At 37.5% G+C, this 8,458-nt stretch overlaps 2 long non-coding RNA genes across 2 annotated transcripts; both read left to right on the forward strand.

Annotated features, from left to right (window-relative positions):
* Positions 1-3,481: 3,481 nt before the first annotated feature.
* Positions 3,482-5,247, forward strand: LOC104649697 (uncharacterized). The gene is made up of 4 exons (XR_743609.4): positions 3,482-3,720; positions 4,043-4,225; positions 4,323-4,826; positions 4,914-5,247. It is a non-coding gene; the product is annotated as an uncharacterized lncRNA (long non-coding RNA).
* Positions 5,248-5,391: 144 nt separating this feature from the next.
* LOC138339063 (uncharacterized) lies at positions 5,392-7,433 on the forward strand. The gene is made up of 4 exons (XR_011212091.1): positions 5,392-5,634; positions 6,263-6,304; positions 6,677-6,835; positions 7,090-7,433. It is a non-coding gene; the product is annotated as an uncharacterized lncRNA (long non-coding RNA).
* The last annotated feature ends 1,025 nt before the right edge of the window (positions 7,434-8,458 follow it).

An 8,458-nucleotide genomic window follows, 5' to 3' on the forward strand; every position in this document is an offset into this window, starting at 1 on the left:
GAGAAAGGTGCTTTGAGAATTAAGGGAAGGGTATGTGTGCCCCGTGTTGATGATTTGATCCACACCATTCTTACAGAGGATCATAGTTCAAGGTATTCTATACATCCTGGTGCAACTAAGATGTACCGTGACCTAAAGCAACACTTTTGGTGGAGTAGAATGAAGCGTGATATTGTGGATTTTATGTCCAAATGTCCAAACTGTCAACAAGTAAAGTATGAACACCAAAGGCCTGGAGGAACACTTCAGAGAATGCCCATTCCAGAATGGAAATGGGAGAGAATCGCAATGGACTTCATGGTTGGTCTTCCAAAGACGATGGGTAAGTATGACTCTATTTGGGTGATTGTTGACAGGTTAACTAAGTCTGCTCATTTCATTCCGGTTAAGGTGACTTACAATGCTGAGAAGTTAGCCAAGATCTATATCTCAGAAATCGTTCGATTGCATGGGGTTCCACTATCCATCATATCAGATAGAGGTACGCAGTTTACTTCTAACTTTTGGAAAACATTGCATGCGGAATTGGGTACTAGGTTGGACCTTAGTACCGCGTTCCATCCTCAGACCGATGGTCAGTCTGAGCGAACAATTCAAGTGTTGGAGGATATGCTTCGTGCGTGTGTGATAGAATTTGGTGGCCATTGGGATAACTTCTTACCCTTAGCGGCGTTTTCATATAATAATAGCAATCACTCAAGCATTGATATGGCTCCATTTGAAGCATTGTATGGTAGGAGATGTAGGTCCCCCATTGGTTGGTTTGATGCATTCGAGGTTAGACCTTGGGGTACTGATCTTTTGAGGGATTCGATAGAGAAAGTGAAATCTATTCAAGAAAAGCTTCTAGTGGCGTAAAGTAGGCAAAAAGAATATGCAGATCGAAAGGTTACAGACTTGGAGTTCATGGAGGGTGAACAAGTCTTGCTGAAGGTTTCACCCATGAAAGGGGTAATGCGTTTTGGTAAAAGAGGCAAGCTAAGACCAAGGTACATTGGTCCCTTAGAAGTACTTAAGCGAGTAGGGGAGGTCGCTTATGAGTTAGCCTTGCCTCCAGGGCTGTCCGGAGTACATCCGGAATTCCATGTGTCGATGTTGAAAAGATACCATGGGGATGGAAACTACATCATCCGTTGGGATTCCGTTTTGCTTGATGAGAATTTGTCTTATGAGGAGGAGCCTGTTGCTATTTTAGATAGAGAAATTCGCAAGTTGAGATCAAGGAAGATTGCATCCATCAAAGTTCAATGGAAGAATCGACCAGTCGAAGAAGCCACTTGGGAGAAAGAGGCTGATATGCGAGAAAGATACCCACACCTGTTTAAAGATTCAGGTACTCCTTTTCGCCCTTGTTTTCCTTCTTGTGATCGTTCAGGGAGGAACGATGGGCAAATTGGTATCTATTGTAACAACCTGTTTAGTCGTTTTGAGCAGCAGATTTTATTTCTGGAAAAACAGGCTGAGACGACGGAACCCACGACGGACCGTCATGGGCACGACGGACCGTCGAGGGGTCTCGTTTCAAAACACTTAGAAATTCTGAAATTGGGTACTGAAAATCGACTCTCTGAACTTCGTAACGGAATGACAGGACGGACCGTCACGGGCGTGACGGACCGTCAAAGACTCCTTGGTGGAAATTGAGTCTCTGAACCTTGCGACGACCTGCAGGACGGACCGTCGCAGGCACGACGGCCCGTCACAGGCTGCATAATCCCAGTCTGGGTCAGATTTCTTTACATGTTTTAAGGGACGTTTTGGACTATTCCTACTTCAATTATAAAGTTAGAGGGTTTATGTTAATAAGTCTAATTACTTGGGGTTAAAAGAGGTAACCTTGAGTAAATTAGTGGGTTATTATTGCCATCTTTCATTCTTAATTATAAACTAATTAGGATAAAAGAAAGAGGGTTTGAATAAGAAAAAAAAGGAACAGAAAGAGAGAGAAGGAGAATCGATAGAGAGAGACGAACGAAGAGGAAAAACACAAGGCTTTGGGAAATTCTTGCTTGATCACTAGTCTTCGGTGGAGGTAGGTTATGGTTTCTCTTACGATATTCGTAGTAAACTCTTAATAGCGAATGATATGTATTGATAATATTGTAAACCCTGCTATGTGCCTAATTGTATGCTCGCATGAATGTAATTATATAATTATGATTATATAAGCATGATGAAGTTATTGAATCCCAAATCTTGCAAAATCCTAATCTCTTTGTTAATGATGAGGCCTTGGTATAAAAGAAGGCGTGATGAACTAAAATAATGAGATTGATGATGCCTTGGTAAGAAAGAAGGCTTGATGAATTGATAGAAGGAGATTAGGGGATCGGGTGTCACGAACCGACACGTAGATTTAGGGAATCGGATGTCACGAACCGACACGTAGATTTAGGGGATCGGGTGTCACGAATCGACACGTAGATTTAGGGGATCGGGTGTCACGAACCGACATGTAGATTTAGGGGATCGGGTGTCACGAACCGACACGTAGATTTAGGGGATCAGGTGTCACGAACCGACACGTAGATGTAGGGGATCGGAGAGTCACGTACCGACACAAGAGGACTAATGAATATGAGGGAGCGGAGTGTCACGTACCGACTCAAAAGAAATAAAGATAATGAATCTTGAAAGATGTTAATATACTCAATCTAATGAACATAATTCCCAAATGAGTATGGTATTGAGGCTTGAGTCCTCATGTGTGAACTTGACGGTAATTGATTATGATATAGTACTTGCTGTTGCTACATGTTGAGTATCATAGTTGATTTTATGATATTACTTGGTATATATTGATTTCTATTTTGAGTTGGCCGATGATATCTACTCAGTACCCGTGTTTTGTACTGACCCCTACTTTTATGTTTTCTTCTTGTTTATTTGTGGAGTGCAGCAAACGTGCTGTCATCTTCGACTCAACAGTAACTCTAGCCATTCTTCATTACTCCGGATATCAGGGTGAGCTAACGCTTCTAGCTTGGACTGGATCTTCCTCTTCATGTCTTGATGCCTTGAAGTTCCGGCATGGACTAGCTTTTATGTATTTTTAGCTTCTTAGAAACTCTTAGATTTAGTAATTTGGAGTAGATGTTCTTGTGATGATGACTTCCAGATTTTGGAAAATAATAGTTATTGAATTGGTTTTTATTAATGAGTTTAAGTCTTCCGCATTACTTTATGTTGATAGTACATTGAAATGTTAAGGTTTAGATTTGGTTGGTTCGCTCACACAGGAGGGTAAGTGTGGGTGTCAGTCACGGCTTGGATTTGGGTCGTGACAAATTATAATTTAAATAAAAGAATAGTTAAGCATTGCATTGATAAAATATTAGAAAAAAAATCTTTTTTTGATAAACATTAAGATATGTTAAGTATAAATAATTTTCTTTTAACTTTCATAAAAATGAAATGGGAACTACATGACTATTTTTAAATGTTTTGCTATTTAAATAATAGTGAAGACAAAAATTAAAGAGAGGAAAAAGCTAAAACAAAATTTAGGTAGGGTTTTTTATTTCCCTCTCTTTTAACCTAGTCACTCATTTATTCTCTCCATATTTCCATCATCTGAAGCTTTCCCTCCATCTTCCTACCTTCCACTCAATCTTTCCACTTTCCCCTGTTCTTCACTTTTCTCGGTGAGGGAACTTTCCTTTAAAGAGCTATAAATTCGCTATAATCCATTTTGGAGAGATAAAATCAGATGAGCATCAGGTCAGTTTTATTTTACTTCAATGAAATTTCTTCTAAGTTTACATTTTGTTTTCATCAATATGATTGATGGTACACGTTTTTTTGCTTTATGTTGGGATTTTGTTTTTACTGCCAAGCTTTATTGATACTGTGACATCGCGTAATTTTTTGATTTTCTGAGTATTCAAGTGATATGAAGAAGATTCCTTTTGTCAATTTCATGATATTAGTTGCTCCGCATTCTCATAACTTGTTCTTGCTGCGTATTCTCAGAACTTATTCTTGCTGCGTATTCTCAGAAATTCATATTTGATTCACCTCTCTGTTCTTCATGAATATGCAGTCATGCCAAAGATTAAACGTTCTAAGAATCCACTAAAGTCAACTAATGGACATGCTTCATCATCAACTACTCCAGTGGCACAAGACCTCCCAGTTGCTTCAACATATCCTTCACAAGCTGATGGAGTCCCACAACAAGACAAACTCCAATTCTCCCGCAGCAAGAACAAGCTCCAATTGCCCTGTAGCAAGAAAAATCTCCAATTCTATTTTTGGTTCAACTTACGAGCATCTTTTTTTCTTTTTTGGTTAAGTAACTTATTTTCTTGTTAAATATTCAGAAAAAGCTATCAAGCATATTAATGGAGCGCATCATTGTGGACTTTGACGCATACAACTCAGCATATGGTGATGCACAGGGACTACTCGCTGGATATTGTGGATCATTGGCAATTGATTGTAATTTGTTCTTGATTAGTTTTGAGAGATGGTCAGGGCAATCAGGGATGCTTGAGAAGTACATGGAAGACTGCTTTTAAACAATATTGAAGTTACAAGTGTTCTTAACATATATCTATATACACTTTTCGGATGATTTAAGAATACATGAGAAAACTAATATATATTTTTTATTTAAAGCCTCGATTTCTTTTTCGGGTATGTGAGCCCATTGCATACTGCAATAGTAGTATTTCAAAAAAGTGGGCTACACATAGGCAGAGATTGTAGAATGAATATTTGACCCTGCAAGAAGCAAAAATGAGATCACTAGTAATATGCCATCTGGTATAAATAAAGATCAATGGGCTAGTTTTGTTGCTTACCATCTGACACCATCAACAATGGTAAGATTCTTATTATGTTAATATGTTTTGTTTCATCATAATTATATAAAGATGAACATTTTGAGTTGTCGCTGTTTGTGTGAATAGGAGATTTTCAGAAGAAATAAGGAAATCCAGAGGAAGCAAAAAATTCCACACACTGGTGGTTCAAAGGCTAACTCGAGAAGACGTCATGAGATGGCATGGCATTTAACTTAATAGTTCTGATTTGTGTTTAACTAAACTAGTTTTTGCATAGTATCTATAATACATTTCTTTCTTAGTTTCTGGAAACTGGTAAAGTTCATAGTCGCGGAAAAATGTTTATTGAAACTCATAAGAGAAAGAACGGATCATTTGTGAATGCTAAGGCTCAAACTATAGGGGTTAGTATGGAATCGATGCATTATTTGAATATCAATTTCATTGTTATTGGACAATATTTTGCATCTATTACTATTTTATTTTTGCTATTGATATCGATATGATCTTAGGAAATTGAGTCACATAGACTCATTGTAACACTAATGAGTCTGAAGTTTCCCAAGAAGATATTGTTGGTAAGATATTTGGGGCAGAAAACTCTGGGAGGGTAAGATGTATGGGTATGGGAGCAGCTCCATCAAACACATTCTTGAATACAAAGCGACGACCTAGCGAGCTGAGCATTTCTTCATCTAGCTATGGTGAACCATCTGTAACCTATTCATATTTGCATCAAAAGGTTGCGCATTTGGAGTCCAAACTTGAAGAAACCTAGAATGTGTTGAATAATTACATGATATCTAAGGAAGGAGGGATTCCTGAAGAATTAGCTCCTCAACCACCGGTAAGAAATAAATATTCTTTGTACTACTTCTATTACAATCAGTTTTGATCAGTTTAGTTATATTGTACTTCTATGTGATTTCTGCCTGAATTGCCTGAAAGTAAATGAAATTTCATTCCCAGGTTTGATTGATCAGATCGAAGTATGAACGTAGTTCATGATTGTGTTAAGGTGGCTATAATTGTTCATGATTGTGTTAAGGTGGCTATAATTGTTTAGTCTCCTGATAGCTCAGATCCTCTCTGTTTCTCTTGATTGACTTATGGATAGCCGGTTCAAACATGCGAATGTTTTTTTATTTTAACCTCTGTACAAAGCCATACATTTAATAACATAATTTCTAACATTAGAATGGTACAAGAACATGATTGAAAGCCTAAGGAAAGATATTTAGTACTAGAACTGCATTATGGCTGGAATATGTCATGATACAATAATTATTTGTCGTGTCTCTTTTTTAGTAAGGCCAGTAGACTTATTATTTGAACAAAATAGTTTTCTGCTTTGGTAGTTATATACTCCCCAATCAACCTTGTAAAATTGTGCATTTCTGAAGGCTCGGGATAGGATCTTTGCAGAAATTCTACTAGAGTGAGTTGTATTTGATACCATTATTTTGTTTTTTCAGCATGTTGATACAGAGGAGACAGAACTTGTTCCACCTGTGGATGTAAGAGGCTCATCAGCTGATAACAATGCAAATCACCAATCAAATGCTTAATGTTTTCTTTGTGGACAACTTTTAGTGCTTTTCATGTTTTTGAATTTGTAATAGTTGCTAGAGTTGTGTTTACTATGCTTTAGTTTGACGTTCAGTACTTAAGTTTGTGAGTCTATTATGGGTATTCTAATGGTAAATCTTTTTATGCTTTACATAGAGATTGTTCAGTGGATTATTCATGCATATGATTTAAATTTAAACTTTAGTCGATATATTCTAATATCCTAAGGTCTAGTTACAAATAGGTTCAGAAAGTTTGATTCTGATATGCCAAGATTCTTACATAGAAAAACTAAATTATTATTTCTCTGTTCTTACTAGAAATGCAAAAACACCGCTCATGAACTATGTCTGAATAGAAGTAGCAGCAGGCTAGAAATATGACAACAACCTATGCACTTGATCTTTCAGCTCGCAGTGCCCTCTTGCATCATAAACAACTACTTGCCAACACTATTCGGAGCTGACTAGCCAATGACTGTAAGTATCCTTGCATGAAACCTGATCCATAGTTATTGTAAATATCATGATTAAAATTCTACAGATGAAGTAGATGTTACTTGCTAACTTCATCATACTCGCAGAACTACTCTGTCATGATTATGTGGATCCTTTTGAAGGAGTCATTTTCTTAATTTCTTTCAAATGCAATTGTCAGCAGCCTTAAGAACATTATCTTATAATCGCCTGTTTTGGATTTTATATCACTGATTTATTATCTTTGCTAAATTCAGCATTAGTGAGTTGGTGCTCTTCAAGTCAACCTGGTTTTGTTGCTGTCGCCGTAACTACTACTACTTCTGTGGATAATAACACTATGCTGTTTTGGAACTCTCCAGCAGCCTTGACGGATATTTGCGGGATGACAAGAATGGGGAGTTGTATTATAGAAGAGTGCGGGCTGTGTCCCACTCCAGTAGGTTAATGTTTAATACTAGTTCGGATAGGCAGGTCGTACATACATCATCTGCTAGTTTGGTTGTTTCTGCAGTGTCACCGCCACAACTTATGCCCCTATAAACTTTTTCATATATGCTATTTACTCCTTTCTAATAAAAAAAGAAGAAGCTTGTGTTAATATCAGTGCTTAATTGCACTCAGTTTTGAGATAGCAGCTGTGAAAATCTAGTGTAAAATATCACATAACACGTGCAATGCTATACTCCAGAAATCACACCCAGCTTGTCATTGCACCAAAGCGGTAACTTTGTCCCGATACTATGAAATGTATCACATGATGTCAATCCTTTTTCAATGTGTGAACATTTTAACATTCATGCACGAAATGACTGACCATTGCAATTTATCTAAATTGAGCTTCGAATTGTGATGGAAGCTCTTTCAAAGAGTAAGCATCTACTTCTGCTTCATATGACATATTCATAAGAGATAGCCTCGGTGAAATTTATGGAGAGCTTATATATCCATATCCACCTAGTATTCCAGTTCTAATTCCTAGTGAGATCATAACAGAAGAAGCATTGAATTGTCACCTGGAGATCAGAAGCAAGGTTGTTGTAATACCTGAGAAGCTGATTACTCCCAATCATCTTTTGTTGTATGTGTTACCTAAGCATTCTTCCGTCACATTTAGTAAGTAGTTTGAAGTACAAATGCAAGTGATTTTGGAGTTAGACCACCCTGCGTTTGACATTTGAGATCGTATCCTTACAGGCATCGGTTACCCATGTATAGTTTGAGTTCCAAAGCAACTTTTTGGAGCTTTTAATGGGAACTATCGTGAGCCTATTACGGGAAACTCGTAACTCAAAGACACCTCAACTGGACTATTATGTTAGACAAGGCTACTCTGAGTTTATTTTTTCATAAAAGCAAAAACACTCCTGTTGTCTCTATCAATGGTCATCTCAACATTGATTATTTTGTTCAAAGGAAGGTGGACGTATATCTCTATCATCAAATCAAGAGCTAGGGGACTATAGAAGAAAGGGGCAATAAGATGATCCTCATCGGACTGGATTCAAGCAATACACGCAGGTACAAGCAACCAAGGATTTGAAGATTGGGGTTGCACCACTATCTTTTATTTTTTTTGGGTTATTGAAGGAAAAAATAGGAAAAAAAAATAGTGCCTATGCTGGA

The sequence above is a fragment of the Solanum lycopersicum genome, chromosome 10 (genome assembly GCF_036512215.1).
Source record: "Solanum lycopersicum chromosome 10, SLM_r2.1".
In the NCBI taxonomy this organism is placed as follows: domain Eukaryota; kingdom Viridiplantae; phylum Streptophyta; class Magnoliopsida; order Solanales; family Solanaceae; genus Solanum; species Solanum lycopersicum.